This window comes from Canis aureus, chromosome 36, assembly GCF_053574225.1.
Source record: "Canis aureus isolate CA01 chromosome 36, VMU_Caureus_v.1.0, whole genome shotgun sequence".
In the NCBI taxonomy this organism is placed as follows: Eukaryota; Metazoa; Chordata; class Mammalia; order Carnivora; family Canidae; genus Canis; species Canis aureus.
Window position 1 is genome coordinate 15616835 of NC_135646.1, and position 17634 is coordinate 15634468.

Genomic DNA, 17634 nt, shown 5'->3' on the forward strand with positions numbered 1-17634 from the left:
GATCCTGATGTTTTATAATAAACTAGGTTACAATAGAGACTTGAAGAAAAACATAAATAACCTGTTGAATAAGCCACTTGGATCATTTCTGCCATCATTTCATTACCCCCATTGGTTTTCCTTTTCTTCCCTAGTGCATGCTGACAGAGGAACAATAGAATTTCCAAAGTTTCCGGGTAAACTTTGGAGCAGCCAGCGATCCATATATTGGCACTGCTGAAATTTTCTCTAAAGATAAGTGTATAGGTAAAAACTGCCTTCCGGGACAGAAAAGTAGGATCCAAGCCTTTATTTCTATCATTAACTTATTTTAATCAGGTCAATCTCTCCTTGGGCTATTTCCCTATCAGTAAAATTGTAATAGCAATTCCTACCTTCCAGTTTGTTTTTTGAGAATTATATTATGTGACTTCTTTCAAAATTGGACACACCCATTAGGAGTATGACACTTATTCAGAGGATAATTCATCCCAAACGCATTCTGCCAAATTCTCACCAGATGCCAACAAAGTACCACACAGTGTTCTGTCTAGAGAAGAGAAAGGGACCATCTCTACTCTTGAGGAGAAATTTCTCAGGGAGGCAGAAAATAAATAAATATGGGAGTACAGATTATGCTGAGTGCTACAAAGGGATGGAGAAGCTGCCCTGAGGAAGAGAAAACACCTCTCTGGGCATGACATGTAAGCTTTGGTTACCACAGGCTGAGGAAGCATCCGTCATGGAAGGGGGATGGATACCATGTGAATGATTTAAAAATAACCAAAATATGGTTGATTTAAAATAACCAAATGATTTAAAAATAACCAAAGTCAGACCCCAGTAAGACCAAAAAGACACTGCTCCCTGTGATATGAGAGATGTTTAATCCCCTCATCTAAGCCACAAATAGAGGATGGGCTTGTACAACACATTTGCCCTTTCTAGGTGGGGCCCAGGAGCATGTGTCAGTAATCCTGAAACTTCGTGGAACCTGCCACCCATGCACAACATTATTTAGGCATCATCTATTAAGTAGGTTCCTATATATTTTGTGTAGTTTAAATAATCAGAGTACTGAATCTAGCTTCCTGAGGTGACTCCAAATCATACCTCTGTTTGAGACATCAGCATGAGACTTTGTAGATTCCTTCATTCACTCAGTAAACATGTATGTGGGCCATGCAATCTGTATGCCTGGTATTGTGATAGGCACTGGAGAAGGATAAAGACCTAGTCCCTGCCTTCTAGGAGCTCAGAGCCAAGCCCTGAATAGACAAGTAAACAAAAGAGCCCAGTAGACAAATCATAATGTGAAGGAGGAAGTGAGCTCTGGTGTGATAGAAGTGCAGGGAGACTCACTCAAACTCCAGGGGATGCAGCTGGAGGAGGCTTCCCAGAGTAGCCATGTGTAATGAGACAGCATACCCATTTGGGATGTTGTAGGTGGTTCCATACAGTTGGAGCAGAAACTACATCTTAGGAGACAAAGGAGAAGAAAAACAGGCCAATAAAGATGGGCCTCATGTGCCCTTCTGAAGATTTGGGATTATGCCCTAAAGGTTGTAAATTGCTAATAAATAGTTTTAAACAGAGAAGTTATGCATCTCTTTTGCATCCATGAGGAAATGTTATTACATTTTATTTATTTTTTTAAGTTTTTTTTTCATTTTTATTTATTTATGATAGTCACACACACACACAGAGAGAGAGAGAGAGAGAGAGAGAGAGGCAGAGACACAGGCAGAGGGAGAAGCAGGCTCCATGCACCGGGAGCCCGACGTGGGATTCGATCCCAGGTCTCCAGGATCGCGCCCTGGGCCAAAGGCAGGCGCTAAACCGCTGCGCCACCCAGGGATCCCATGTTATTACATTTTAGATTTAACTTTCAGAATTGTTATAGATATAAAAATACATAAATCACAAGTGTGCAGCTCGATAAATTAAAAATTACATTTTAGGAGAGTATTTTATTATTCTACAGTAATTTACAGTCATTTTGGCTGCTATCCTATATTTTGATACTACAGGTGTTTAAAGTTTCAACTTCAAATGAAGGTATTATTTATTCTGGCCTAAATTATGATGGAGAAGTGCTAAATTACTCTAAGTTGTACATCTGAGGGATGTAAAGGAATTCAACAAACACTCATCAGGTTTCAGCCATACCAGCCTCCCTTCTGTTACTCAGCACTTTCCTCAGCTCAGAGTATTTGCACTTGCTCTTCTCTGCACCTGAATTCCCTTCAGCTCCCATTGGATTAAGCTCCTTTTCATTCTTTAAATCCCAACTTAAATGTCACCTCCCTTGAAGAGACCTTCCCTGACCTACTGAGTCAGAAACTCTGGGGTTGGGCACAACACACACTAAACTTTGAAGACCACTGACTAAGAAAGCATATGGAAAGAATTATGTATAAACCAGGGAGATTCTGAGTTCTAAAGGACTTATATGCCATAAAAATGTATTTCAATAAATAAATAAATGACCTACACATATACTTATGCACTGTTTGTGTAATAAGTACTAGAAAAAAATAGGGCAAGCAAGGACCAATGATGGTAGGAGAAAACAAACCCAAGGTTCACAAAAATCCATTCATTCATTCATTAAACAGGGTAGTGGCAGTGGCCAAGTGCAAGTGATAAGATGGTCACAGAAGGTATCTATTACCTGCCCCACTTTATGAAAAGACAACTGAGGCACAGAGTGGTCAATAACTCTTCTGAGATCGGACAGCTGGTAAGTGGGAGAGGCAGGACTCAAATACAGGCAGCATGAATTCAGAGTCTGCACTCATAACCATCATGCTAAAATAGGCATACTGTTTCTGCCTTCCCTCCTGACAAAGGATGGCTTTGAGCTTAAAATAGAACACTCTAGTAAAGTGCTTTGAATATTAAGAAGGGTACTATGTGAATTTAACAATGCCGTTATATTGTATAAATATAACTCATTAAACAAAGTATAATGAATTGGCTCCTAATCTTCTGTATATTGTGGTTAAAAGCAGCACTAATATTTGCAGCAAGAAAAACAATTAGCACATTCATTAAGTAGAGTCCTGCTTACACTCACTCATTAACTTTAATCATCTATGAAATGCTTGAACTAAACTAACCTGTCAGCCCCAGAGTCATTAGTGCCTGTCTGCAAAAGATGATGCTTTAATTTTTAGGGTATGTTTTAATTTTACAGACTAACAAAGAACCCAGCTCAGTCACTGTTTTCCCTTAATGGTACTTGTGATCAAGACATTGAATATTATTTAAGCTAAGAAATTATCATCCTTCACAATAGCACCATAAATTTGTTCCTAATTAATAGTTGTATTTGTTACCCTTTACTTTCCCAACTATTATAACTCCTATTCAGTCTTCTTTTATCAGCAATATACATTCTTAAATGGAACATATCAAAACAGTTGACCCTTGAACATCGTTAGGGGGAGGGGAAGGGATGCCAATCCCCCTGCACAGTCAAAAATCTACATATAACTTGTGACGTCCCCAAAACTTAACTACTAATAGCCTATTATTGTTGACTGATAACAGAAACAGTAGATTAACTTCTATTTTGTATGCTGTGTTCTTATATACTGTGTTCATATAATAAATTAGCAAGCTAGAGAGAAGAAAATGTTATTTTAAAAATCATAAAGAAGAGAAAATACATTTACAATACTGTACTGTATTTTTAAAAATTCAAGTATAAATGAATCCATGAGTTCAAACCATGTTGTCCAAAGGTCAACTGTATTTCTAAGGAGGTGTAATTCTTAAGCCTCGGTCAACACAGAGAACTCCGTATGTGATACCAGATAACTGGAAAAAAATTAAAAAGTAGTTTTTATTTATTTTTTTATTTTTTTTATTTTTATTTTTTTATTTTTTTAAAAAAGTAGTTTTTAATGGGCTATGACAGACACCTTTGAGAATCTGAGTATACCATGAACCTCCTCCCAAGAAAAATTTACATATGCACTTTCAAGAAGTTCACCAAACTCCCAGAAATCTATCCTTGGGGCACTAGGAATCCCAGGGTGGGGATCTGTGCTTTAATTTAAATTAGCTGTTGAGAAGCAACTAAAGTTTATCTCTAGCTGATGATATAAACCCTTCTTTAAAGAAGTATGCTAATAGGTATAGAAGGAATATAGATATAACAAACTCACCACTGGAAAATTTGAACATGGAGTTGATATTAGATGGTTTAGGATATTATTTCTTTTCATAAGTGATATAATACATTTGTCATGCAGGAACATGCTCATATTTTGTGGGGGATGTAAAAGTCTTTAAAGGTGAATAGTCATGACTAAAATTTACATTGAAAAGGTTCAACAAGATTAGATAGATAGCTAGATAGGTAGATAGATAAATTGATTGATTTATGGACTGAATTGTGACCCCCCAAATTCTTATGTTGAAACCCTAAACCCCAATATGATTATATTTGTATATGGTTATTAAAGAATTAAGGTTAAATAATATCATAAGAATGGAACCTTAATTGAATAGGACTGGTGTTCTTATAAGAAGAGGAAGAGAAGAGTGTGTGCAGAAGAGAAAAGACTAGGTAAGGACACAGCAAAAGGGCAAGCAAAGGAAAGAGGCCTTAGAAGAAACCCAACCTAACAACTTTGATCTTGGACTTCTGGCCTCCAGAACTGTGAGAAAATAAATTTCTGCTGTTTAAGCTACTCAGCGTACAGTATTTTGTTATAGCAGCCCTAGCAGACTAAGATAGGTAGGTAGATGATAAGTATAGATTACATGATAGGAAAAAAAAAAAGATTACATGATAGATAGATGAGAGAAAGAGAGATGACAGATGGAGAGAGAAAGAAAGAAAGAAAGAAAGAAAGAAAGAAAGAAAGAAAGAAAGAAAGAAAGAAAATAGATGGTGAGTATATGTTTTCTATTTTTATTGTTCTTGCAAATTTTCTAACTTCAAAATTTTCATAATAAAAATCTGGAGGAAACATTCTTGATTTTGAGAATTTTGGGTATTGGAAAAGAAAGCATTAATGTAATTTTGAAGTCTAGAGGGGAAAGGTAAGATGTATATGGATATTCTAAAATAGAAGCTTCTATTAGAAAATTCCAATAGAGGTTTCAGAATTGTTCTAGAAATAAGATTAGGGAAGAGGTTAATAAAAAAGGAATGCCTCAGGTTAGGGTCATAAATTGTCAGAACCCACCTTAATTTCAAATAAACTGAAACTTCTTTTCAGATTTGGTTTGTTTACTCTTTTCTATGTATAGCTATCACTTTCAAACTTGATTACTAGAGTATTAATTTTTTGAGGAATCTGTTAAAAATATTGATCTGACGTATGTTTTATTAGAATTTGAGAATATTATCAGTAAATATAGCAGGTAGAACTGATGTGGAGCAGGGATCTCCCACAACAAGCAGATTCAAAGGATAAAAGGAATTCTAACGCATTACTAGGACATGTAAGAAAAACTGGATAAGCAAAGGGATATACTACATTTCTAGGTGGGAAAACTTGTAAAAATATCAATTCTCTCCAAATCTGTACCTAGATTCAATGTAATTCCAATAAAAATCTCAACCAGATTTTTCATGTATCTTGAAAAGCTGATTCTAAAATTTGTGTTGAAGATCAAGAAAAAAACTTCACATAAAAAGAAAAAGATTGAGTAACTTGCCCTCCCAGATACTAAGTCGTGGTTATAAAAACAGCACGATGGCATGCTATTGGTGTGAGAGAAACAAACAAAAATACACTGTCCAGAAACTGATCCTCCATGTATAGAAAACTGTTGTATCACAGAAGAGACTTTGCAAATTAATGAAGAAAGGATGGACTTTTGAATAACTGGAGCTTGGACGATTGGCTTTGTGCATTGAAAATATGAACTAGATCCCTCACAGTATAACCCAAAACTCCCTTTTAATTCAGGTTAAAATTTCAAATATAACTTTTCTTTATGAACTTTGGTTAGGAAAAAATTTACTTCAATATGACCAGATAAACAAAAAAAATAAAAAATAAAGGTAAATATTTCTATTTTAACTACTCCAAAGCTAAACACTTCTGGACATTATTAATGGGTAAAAATAATCCACTCATTGGCAGAAGATATTTACAATACATATATTAAATGGAGGATCAGTGTGCAAAATAGTTAGAACTCATGAAAGTAAAAAAAGACAAGTGAATGGACAGAGGCACGAATTGAGCCAACATTTCACTAATGAAGAAACACAGAGTTAATAGACATACGACATGTTGTCCCCTTATTAGAAATGGAAGAAATGCAGATTGAAACTGCAAAAATATACCATTTACACTTGCCAGATTGGCAGAAGGTGTAAAGTCATATAGTCCCACATGTTGGCCAGGATGTGGAGCGTCAGTGACATCTATACACAGCTGGTGGGAATGTACACTGGCACTCCCACATTTTCCAATATAGTAAAAAAATGCAGATACTCTGCAGTTCAACAGTTTAATTCCAAGCACATGCCATAAAGAAAAGCCTTCATGTGTGCACCAAAAGGTACATGCCTTGAGAGACTCCTAACTCTGGGAAACGAACAAGGGGTGGTGGAAAGGGAGGTGGGCAGGGGTGGGAGTGACTGGATGACGGGCACTGAGGGGGGGACTTGATGGGATGAGCACTGGGTGTTATGCAATATGTTGGCAAATTGAACTCCAATAAAAAAAAATAAGTAAAAGGATACTTAACCCTAGAAATTAAAACAAACAAAAAAAGGTACATGCCTGAATGTACATAACAATGCTGTTCATAACAGCACAAAACTGGAAAAAACATATGTGATCATCATGATCCTGAATAAATATCTGTATTTTTTTAAAGATTTTTTTAAATTTATTCATGAGAGACACAGAGAGTCAGAAATATAGGCAAAGGGAGAAGCAGGCTCCATGCAGGGAGCCTGATGTGGGACTCGATCCTGAGACTCCAGGATCACACCCTGGGCCGAAGGCAGACGCTCAACCACTGAGCCACCCAGTCATCCCAAATATCTGTATTTTTATATAAAAATAGATAGGTAGATAGATAGATCTCTTAATAGCTTAGCTTGTATTTCATTTCAGGATATTCTTATAATGGAAATACTGTATAGCCCACTTATCAACACCAGGAAATTTAACAAAAATAACAATATTTTTATCTAATCTTTAATTCATAAGACTTTAATCTTCCATCCACAGTCAACTTTTCCTATTATTTCAATTATGTATCTTTTTCCTCCAGTACAGGATCCAACCTGGGATCATGCATTACATTTAGTTATTATGCTGCTTTAGTGTCACTAAATCTGAATTTCTCAAATTTTTCTTTCTTTGTCTTTCATGGCATTGACAATTTTAAGAATTCTGACCAATTACTGAATAGAATAATCTCCATTTATCAGTTTCTTATTATATTTGGTTTTGAGTCATGGTTGTAAAGACTTTGTTTAGATCTGGATTATAGAGGAACTCATCCATTTCTCCTAGTCATTGTAGTTTTATTTTTTCATATAGATCTCTGTTAATTTAGAGTTTATTCTTGTGTGTAGTGTGAGTTTCATCTTTTTCCAAGTGGCAATCCAGTTGTTTCAACATCCTATGGTAGAAAAACCAACCTTTGCCCCAATAATTTGAGATACCAACTTCATCATATACTAGATTTCTCCATTGTAGGTGGTTTTGTTTAAGAACTTTCTGTTTTGTTCTATTGTTCTATCTATTCATGTACCATCAGTACCGCTCTGTTTTAATCATAGAAGCTTTGGAGTGTGCTCTGGTTAGTCTTCTCTCATACTTCTTTCTTTTCAGCATTTTTCTAATGATTTCTGTGTGTTTATTTTCTCCTATTATGTTTGAATCAACTTGTCCTGATGCAACAAAGAGCTAGTTGGTACTGGTGTGTTTTTTTTTTTTAATTTTTTTTTTAATTTTTATTTATTTACTTATGATAGTCACAGAGAGAGAGAGAGAGGCAGAGACACAGGCAGAGGGAGAAGCAGGCTCCATGCACCGGGAGCCCGATGTGGGATTCGATCCCGTGTCTCCAGGATCGCGCCCTGGGCCAAAGGCAGGCGCCAAACCGCTGCGCCACCCAGGGATCCCGGTACTGGTGTTTTTATTAGGATCTCATTCGTTTAAAAATTAACATAGAGAGGGCAGCCCGGGTGGCTCAGTGATTTAGCGCCACCTTCAGCCCAGGGCCTGATCCTGGAGACCTGGAATCGAGTCCCAGGTCGGGCTCCCTGCATGGAGCCTGCTTCTCCTTCTGCCTATGTCTCTGCCTCTTTGTCTCTCTCTCTCTCTCTCTCTCTCTCTCTCTCTCTCTCTGTCTCTCATAAATCAATCAATCAATCAATCAATCAATCTTTAAAAAAATTAGCATAGAGAGAAGTAGTATCTTGATTAGGTTGAGATGTCCTAAGCAAAACAAGAGATGTCTTTTCCATTTGCTCAAGTCTACTTTTGTGCTTTGCACATTTTTGAGCTACCAAAAAAAATAGCATTTTAATATAGTTAAACCTAATAAATGGAGAAGGTTTATCATGCCTTTGGAGAGAAGACTCAATATAATAAAGATGTCATTTCTTCCCAACTTAAAGACCAAATTTAATAAAATTCTAATCAGAGCCTCGGCAGCAATTTCATTACCCTTGATAATAATTCCAAAATTCATTTGCAAAGGTAACAAGTCAGAGAAGATAAGAAAAAGAAGGGAGATGCAGACTTGCCCTATTAGAAACCAAGACTTCCCATAAAACCAAAATAATTAAGACTGTGTGGTACTGATGCTAAGACAGACAAATAAACCAATGGAACCAAACAGGGATCCCAGGATCTGAACCATGATGTATTAATCAGGATAAGCTACAGCAACAAATTAGCCTAGAAATCTCAGAGGTTTCGTGCTTATAGTTTACTTCTTGCTCATACAGAGTCTGCTGTTAGTACAGATGACCACGAGGTGATTTAACAATCAGGTAGCTCTTTCTTGTGGCTCTCCCATCTCAACACACATTCTTCAGGGAAGCTGAAAGATTGATCAAGGATTTTTCAATCTATTCCCAAAGTTTACACACATGGCTTCTGCTCACAGGTCGTTGGTCATTACTAGTTATGTGGCCCTGCCAAGCGGGGGAAGAGCTGGCAGGTAGTATTTGACATATCCAGAAGCAATAGGATAGCAAGATATTGGTGAGTGCTGGTAATGTCTGTCTTACACTGAAACTTAAGGTATGAAAGTGATGACATTACACATCAGTTTTTAGAAAATGGAATATATGCAAGAACTGGTAATGAGTAAGCTGGTTTTCATATAACCAATTTATATGAACCAATTTCATATAACCAAGTTATAATTCAATTTATTAAATTTGAACCCTATCTAACGTTATGTCCAAACATTCCAGGTGGATTAAAGATTTAAATGTGAAAAATAAAACTCTAGCATCTTTAGTAGAAATCAGAAATGGGTTTTTTTTGTTTGATGTTTTTTCTTTTTTTTTTTTTTTTTAGAAATCAGAAGTTACTCTCTTTCCTAAATCTAATAAAAAAGGATTTCTTTAATAAAACAAAAGCACCAATAGAAAAGAAAGGATTGATACATTTCACTAGGAACAAAAGAGAGCACAAGCAGTGTTTAAAAATAAACCATAGAACTGAAGAAGATATTTATTTGCATTATATAACAACAATTGTATTAAGAAATTTAAATAACTCCTTCAAATGAACAAGAAAAATAAGGCAAAGGGGGAGGGGAGCGAGGGGGGGGGAGAATAGATGAATTCTACTAGTAGGCAATTCTGCTTCTAGATACAAAGATGTTTATTGGAACATTGTTGGTATTAAAGAAAAATTAGAAATGACCAAAACATTCAAGGACAGAGACCCTGGTGAAAAAGCTATGATATATCTCATCAAATGAATTCTAAACCAGAATTGAAGACCTGGACGCACTTGTGTTCATACGGATAGGACCTAGAAAACAGTGTTCAATTAAAAAAAGAAGTCATGGAATTTGTATTGTATTAATTCTGTGCGTTATTCTGTGCATCCTGAGTAGGTCTATGTATCTATACCGTGTACCCCTATACATGCACAAGCACCTAATCAAATACAAATATCACGGAAAGGACGGGACGCAACATCAACTTCCAGATAGAGATTTTCCTTGGGGAAGGAGGAGAACGGGTTTGGGAAAGTCTTTCTCAACTCTAGAGTGTTCTGTTCTTCCCACCACTTTCCCATAAAAGATCTGAAGCAACACGACAAAGCAGCAGCATTTATTAAATCTTGGTAGCCGGTAACTGGGCTTGCTACACGTTTCAGATGTTGGCTACACTTAACAATAAGAGAAAATAAAAGAAAGCAGAAAGCACTTAGAAGACCTGATTTGTTAAAAGATACCTGTTTGATCAAATCAGAGCTCCCTAACTAGTCAGGGGTGAACAGATACTGTGTTCATCTATCAGAGGCCAAAATAAATAGGGAGTTAAGAACCCTGAGCTCATCTTTTAGACCAGGTCTTAGTTTTTACAACTGGATTCCTTTTAAGCAAACAGCAAACATTACCGCATTTGTAAGAACAGATCCTACCTGGGCACTGGAAACCTTCAGAGGTGCATTTAAGTCTGCAGGTTATAGGAATACTGTTTTATTCTGCAGAAGCAATCGTTTAAATAAAGGCACCCCAACCGCCTACACCGAGTAAGCAATCTCACAAATAGCCTTCTTTTATGGTTACTATTATGCATGTGTCATGTTACCGCTGATAGGATGCTTTAAAGGAAAGCATGGTTATAAAATATTATTTAACATACACTTTTCCTTCTATTTTGGGATATCAATGGCATTTTAATAACTGCCATAATTTTGGCAACACTGTAAAGTCACCCTTATATCATTTATGAGGCTCCCCGGACATCTGTTTCTTGCATTAGGTAATTAGTTCAGAACAAGTTATGGTGAATGACATGTATTGAGGTGACCATCTGCCTCCATAATGCAGCTCACTTTCAGGAAATGGCTCTTGTTCTAGGTCATACCTTCAGTATTCAGTGCATAGGTGTATTGCCCAAAGTTCCACTTTTACTCTCTGATCATTTCTATCTTAACTCTTGCCAAAAGATTTACAGAGCAGACCCACAACTAACACAAGGGAGATTTAGTTTTAGAGAGATTTAGTAGATGCAGTCAAATCCCTTTAAAGATAGACTGGTCAAATGGTTATAAATGGATGTTTTTATATGTGATGTGGTTTTCCTAAATCAACAAATCTTATTATATGTTATACATCACCATTACAATGACAACTAAAAGCCCTGCTCCAAAACAACTCTGAAGTGTCACAGTCAATGTCTGGCATTTCTTCTGGGGAAGAACAATAATTCTCAGGACAGTGCCATGACACCAGCTTTGAAATCATCTTGAATTTCCTGTTATGTTCAAAACTGCCTCTCATGCACTAGGATAGCAGCCTTTCTGGCTCCTTGTTCTATAAGCCTTATAAAAGTGGATATTCATGTTATTCACAAGGGCTTAGTTTGTTCAAAAAGACCAATAAGGAAAGGTGGGGGGAGTGAGGGTGGGAAACAGGGAGACTTATTATTTTCCAGAAGATTTGAGCTATAGAATGCAGTGTGTGTGTGTGTGTGTGTGTGTGTGTGTGTGTGTGTTAATCTGAGACCTGGTTTTCTATCATAATACTAAAAAAATCACCCCATGATCGCATTACTCCTGGTTTCAATTGCCATATTACTATTCCTGCCTCCCCAAGAAATGATAAGTAAATAATTCACCCTAATTTTCACTTGTTTCTGTTTTCTAAATCTTTTTACAATGAGCACATGTTAATTCTATAAGTAGAAGAAACAGGAGCTTTAATTCAAAAGTGTTTTCGGGTTTGCCAAAATATTGTGATTTCATCATACAATATTAATTTTTTTCTTATCTGGTTCTACCACACACAGATGTGAAATGTGATAGTAACTGGCAATTACCTTGTATCCATGGCTTTCCTGCATATTTGAGGTAACTATGTCATATTAGTTACAAATTTATTATTTTGTCCCTGTTGTTACTAGATTACAACACTCAACTGGCAAATGTTAACAAGTAGCAAAGCAAATGTAAACACCATTTGCTCTACTGATATTTTAATAGGCTTCTTTTGCTGCAAGGTCTCTTGACACCATAACATGCTGTATATGCAAATGTCACTTAAATAGTTAAATAACAATATAATGTGAGTGGATCAATAATTAGATCCCCACAAATGTAATACACTATGAGACTCAGCTAAAATGAAGAATGAAACAATAAAGTGTGATTTTTATCTACTGAGTTAGACCAGGATGAATAGATAAATACACATGTTTTAAAGGTCAATAACCATAAGAGCCCACACATTCTTAAGCATGTCATATTTTTTCCTTCGAGGCCTTATTCAAATTTTACCTCTCCCATGAGCCTTTTCCTGTTATTTCTGGAATGTTCTTTCTTTCCCTGGCTTTTCTCATAATTTGTGTCTTTTTATTATACCACTCACCACTGCCTCATACTGCATCCTCTCCTTACTGAGGCGCATAATTATGCGCATTTTAACATTTCTGAAATTAAGATGCATCCTATAATTTATATGCATATTTAATGTGGTGCTTTTTCCCTCTTCTCTCCCTCCTGCACTCTCCCACTCCAATCAGCTCTCATAAATCAGTGGAAGAATTTACAATTGATCAAGCCTGGAAATAGCCTTGCAATCCACCTACCAGGAGGACTCATTGCACATTTTTGATTCTTGTTATTTTCTAGGAATATAGGCTATAGTGCTTACAGGATAGAGACCTGGGGAAATTGTAATTAATAACTTCAGACTCTCTTAGACTGAGAGGAGAGACTATTTTTAAAGAGGTGACCACCAACAGGAGGAATGTCTGGATTTATATCTCTGGATTACCATCCAATGATTTCCCCTTCATCTCTCCAAATTTATATTAGTGTCCTAAGTCTCGGTCTCGGATGATTCTGTGATATTATATTTGTCTATATAGCAGCAAACAAATCAGACTTTACATATTTTACGTAAGGGAGTTACAATTCAAAACTTTAATTGCTTTCCTTTCTCTAATGGACCCTGTGCTAGGCCATCGCCCTCTCAGAACTAAGGCACTCATGTCCCCAGCTGCCGGGAATGTTGGTGGCTGACAGCTCGTGATTGATTCCTGCAGCTGAGATTGTTCTTTGTTAAAGAGAACTGCCTGAGCTAAACTCACATCGCCTTCCTGAGAGCAGTCCAAATTTGGTGACTGGTCAGAGATGTAAGGCCAGACCCTTTGCCCTATTTGGGATGACAATACAGAGTCACCCCAGCTTCAGAGAAAAACCATGTGGTTGGCTGAGATCTTTCCATGCCATGTGGTTGAAGGAAGGCTCAAAAGCATCAAGAAAGTAGGCAATAATGGGTATACCAGTAAAAGTTGGAAAACCTACCAGATGATTCTGATCTACAAGAAGGCCCAGAGAGCATACTACTGAACAAAACAGCGAAGAATACGCTACTGCAAGGGACAGAAGCGTTGCAGGGAAGCTCAGTGGTGGCCAACATTGGTAGACCACACCTGCCAATGGGAGATGTTACAGAATTAGGCTCCCTGCTAGGAGGGAGGGAGGGGCATTTAGTCATCTGAAGCAAAGTGGGTGCAATTATTGTGATGAGCATCAAGGACAAAGTGGAAATTTCTAAATATATATCGTTAGACTTGCTAGAGCAGAAATATCTGGAGAAAAAAATATGTATATATATTCCATCCAATTCCGTCCAATATATATATATTCCATCCCATACCTACAGAACTACAATCTTCGTGGGTGGGTCCCAGGAATGTGTATTTTTTAAAGTTCTCTGCATGATTCTGGTGTGCAAGTTAATTTAGGAAGGGCTGCTACATCAGGAACTCAAACCCAAATCAGCCTAAGATGTATATACATCTTGCTCCATCTTCCTGTTCCAGTTTATTACAGAATGGAGAGGCAAAAATGGTCAAAAGTTTGGTACTACTGGGGCGCCTGGGTGGCTCAGTCAGTTAAGCATCTATCCTCAACTCAGGGTGTGATCCCAGGGTCCTGGGATCGAGCCCCGCATTGGGCTCCCTACTCACTCTCTCTCACTATCTCTCTATCTCTCTCTGAAATAAATAAATAAAATATTCTTTTAAAAAAGTTTGTAGCTACTAAATAAAACATGGAGAGCTGATGTATAAAGTTCTCAGGAGTGACCGCATGTTTTTGACTATTAGACACTATTTCAACTCATCCCATTTCCCCTGTTACTCAAGGAGCTCAGAACAAAGTTTGCAGCCAACCTCTGGCTTTCAAGAGAACTTTATCACTTGTATTTCCAAGTGTTAACCTCATCGCTGGCTGTCTTTCATTTTCGTGATCCAATTTTCCTTTCACCCCAATTTCTTCATCTCTTTGTTATTATATTTATATTCCACATAACATTGCAGGCAACCTCAAACCCATCTTTTTTGTTATTGTGAGGAACAAGTGAAGAATCAATTAAATGAAGAAGGAAAAAGAGGATTTCATTAGTGCTTAGAAATAGAGGTGGCCATAGATGTACAAAACCTGAATTATTCAGAATATAGATTATCACAAGCTGCTTTTATCAGACCATTATTTTATTTTTAAAAAAGACTTTTTATTTATTTATTTATTTATTTATTTATTTATTTATTTATTTGGCAGAGAGAGCACAAGCTGGGGGAGCAAGAGAGGGGGAAGCAGGGAGCCCAGTGTGAGCTAAATCTCAGGACCCTGGGACCATGACCTGAGCCAAAGGCAGACGCTTGACCAACTGAGCCATCAGGCACCCTAGATCATTATTTTAGAAAGAGAATTTACCACTGGGCATTTTCTAAACATTGGGCAGTTAAATATGCTATATATCTATATCTAATCTATATCTATATCTATGGAAAGGACGAGAAGGAATGGGAGGATGAATTTGGCCATAGTCAGTCTGGGCTCTGACTGAAGGTTCTGGCTTCAGTGTTGTTCCTCGGGCATGACCAGATCCCCAGTAGGCACTGGTCTTCAGACCCCGAAGACTCACAATATTTGTACACAAGGCAGGTAGTTAGGTAGAGAAGGTGTGGAGGGCAGGCCTGAGGATATCCTTAGTAATCATTCTTACCTTGTCCACAGAGTGATATTTATTATGATTGTAGATCCTTAAATTCCCTTTTGATCCTGTTCTTTTTCTATCCAGTAGCCCCTGTGTGTTTTATATTAAGATTCTGAGTCATGGGAGGGGAAGTGAAAAGCTTTCTCTGGAACAAATCTGGAATGGAAACCTAATAATTTTTTTTTTCAGGTTCGATAAATGTCCTAAATGAAAGTGCCAAAAAGTCTGACATTACGTCCCTGATTATAAGCTTTTTTTCTGTCCTTCTGTAATTGGTAATTCCTTGGAAGAATAAAGCTACAGTCTCCAAATGCATCAGAGTTTTAGAAATACAGCTTGCACACATTGAACTTTATTTTTTCCTCTCTGGAAGGTAAATGATCATGATTAATAGCAATTCCACTTGTGGGACTCCTAGGCAACTTGGCCCCCTAAGGAAAAATGAGAAAATAAAATCAAGCTAAAATGCATTTGTCTTCATTTCAAGAGTATGTTACTCACTTCTATTTATTTAATGGTGTGTTCTATCAGTGTTTGACTGGGGTTGCCTAATATTCTTGTGCCTCCTAGAGGATTTACTGTGGCCCTACTACATTTCAGAGCTTACCCCTGAACTAAGCTTATTCTCCAGCCTGTCTTCCCACCCTCACGTGCCCTATGGTCCTTTAGAAACTTCTGTCTTATAAGGAGAAGCAATACAGGTCCCTTTGTCATACCAAAGTATGAGGTGAAACTCAGGGCTTTTCAGCCCACAAAGGTGCTTGACTTTATGTGAGTGTGACCCTAGTCTACTTCTGAACTCTATTAATGCTTATAAGAGCTAAGAAATCTGAAACCAGAGGGATTTTAAGGCTTAATAGAATAAGGTCCTCCCTTAAGCACAAATGACTTTTGGAGAAAATTAGCCAATATTTAACTGGCTTATTTGAAGGAAGAAATGCAGCCTCACATTTGTATGGCATTTTATTGTTTTGGCATGACATTTCATAATATTATTCATGGCGTCTAATGAAAAACGATGAAGGAGGCAAAACTGGTGTCAAAACTTTATTCGTACAACACCTTCCCTACCTCACTCTCAGATACTTACTTATTCCTCTCGATCTCTAATATTTATGGATTTATATTTATGATACACAACTAGTGATATATAACTAGTTCAATTGCTCAGCCTAGTAGAGTTGCTAAAAGATTATCAACATATCCTTTTGGACAGGATGACCACTTCTAAACCTTAGCTTCCTCATCTTGAAAATAAAGGGTTGGTAATATAGGATCGCCTAGCATCTATGTAGCCCTAATACTCTATTGGCTTATAAAAGAGTCCTAACCAGATCGGGTGTTTCTCCATGGGCTTCTGCAAGACGGCAGTGTAGGGAGACCCTGAACTCACCTCCTCCCACAGACACACAAGCTCTATAGTTACATACAGATCATTTTCCTCTGAAAAAGATCTGAAAACTGGATGAACTGCTTTTCCACAACAAAAGACAAAAATACCACATCAGGATGGGTAGGAGAGGCAGACACATGGTCTTGCCCAAAACCCCATTCCACGTGTCGGGACACACAATAGAGACGGGTCTCACCAAGCCAAGGCTTCTCTTGGAGGAGTAAGGGGTTGGTGCCCCACGCCAGGCACCTTACTACCTGGGATCTGCACAGAGAGATGAGCCCCTATAACATCCGGCTCAGAAAATCAAGGGACTCCTAGGAGATGGAGAGTCCCCCTTTAAAGAGCTCGTGTGCAGTCTCACTCCCTCCAAGACCCAGCAAGAGCCAAGCATTTAAAACCCACCTAGTAATCTCCTATGTAAGGGAGATTACTTACTAATCTAAAAATACCTGCTGGAGCAGTGGGAGACAGTTGCAACTCTCCCTAGAGATGGAGGCAACAGAGGCAGACCCTATTTTCTTGCACCCTCTACCTACCCTGCTAGTACAAATTAGGCACCTTCAGAGGTGGCACCCTCCTATTCTCTTGTAAGACCAACAGCAGCACTATCCCACTGCTTTGCTGAAGCCAGAGAGCATGGGTGGTTGCAGTGCTGCCTGGCCCCAGGGTGGGCTGCAAGGGCAAGCAGTTGCAGGGCTCTCCCACTCCGGCTTAAAGCAGGCACACAGGCACGGACGAGGCACCTTCCCATTGCATTCCTGAAGCCTGCAGGCTCTGCTGTCCATACACCTTCCTGCTGCCTTTCTGAAGCCAGAGACCATGCCCTGCCCCCTACACTCTTTAGCTGCCCAGCTAAAGTCTGTGGGCATGTGTAATCCACACGTGGGTCACCCCTTGATGACCTGGCCCTGGTGGCCAAGTTGCCTGCATTCCTGAGCTTCATAGGAATGTAACAGTTGGACAGACAGTGCTAAGGACCACCCCAGGACGCTGCGCAGACAAGAGACTGAAACACAAGCCCAGCCTTCCCGTGAAAAAGGCCTGCTGACTTAGCCTAGAGC

At 38.1% G+C, this 17634-nt stretch overlaps 1 long non-coding RNA gene across 4 annotated transcripts in view; it reads left to right on the top strand.

The window, feature by feature from the left end:
* Positions 1-15590, top strand: part of LOC144305868 (uncharacterized) — a 51324-nt gene extending 35734 nt beyond the window's left edge. For 2 of the 4 annotated variants that reach the window (XR_013372891.1, XR_013372893.1), the window contains exons 5-6: positions 11960-12020; positions 13132-15590. This is a non-coding gene — a long non-coding RNA (uncharacterized LOC144305868). Of the gene's footprint in view, positions 1-134; positions 1784-11959; positions 12021-13131 lie in introns of those variants that run through there. The other 2 variants (XR_013372892.1, XR_013372890.1) reach the window with 1 other exon arrangement.
* The last annotated feature ends 2044 nt before the right edge of the window (positions 15591-17634 follow it).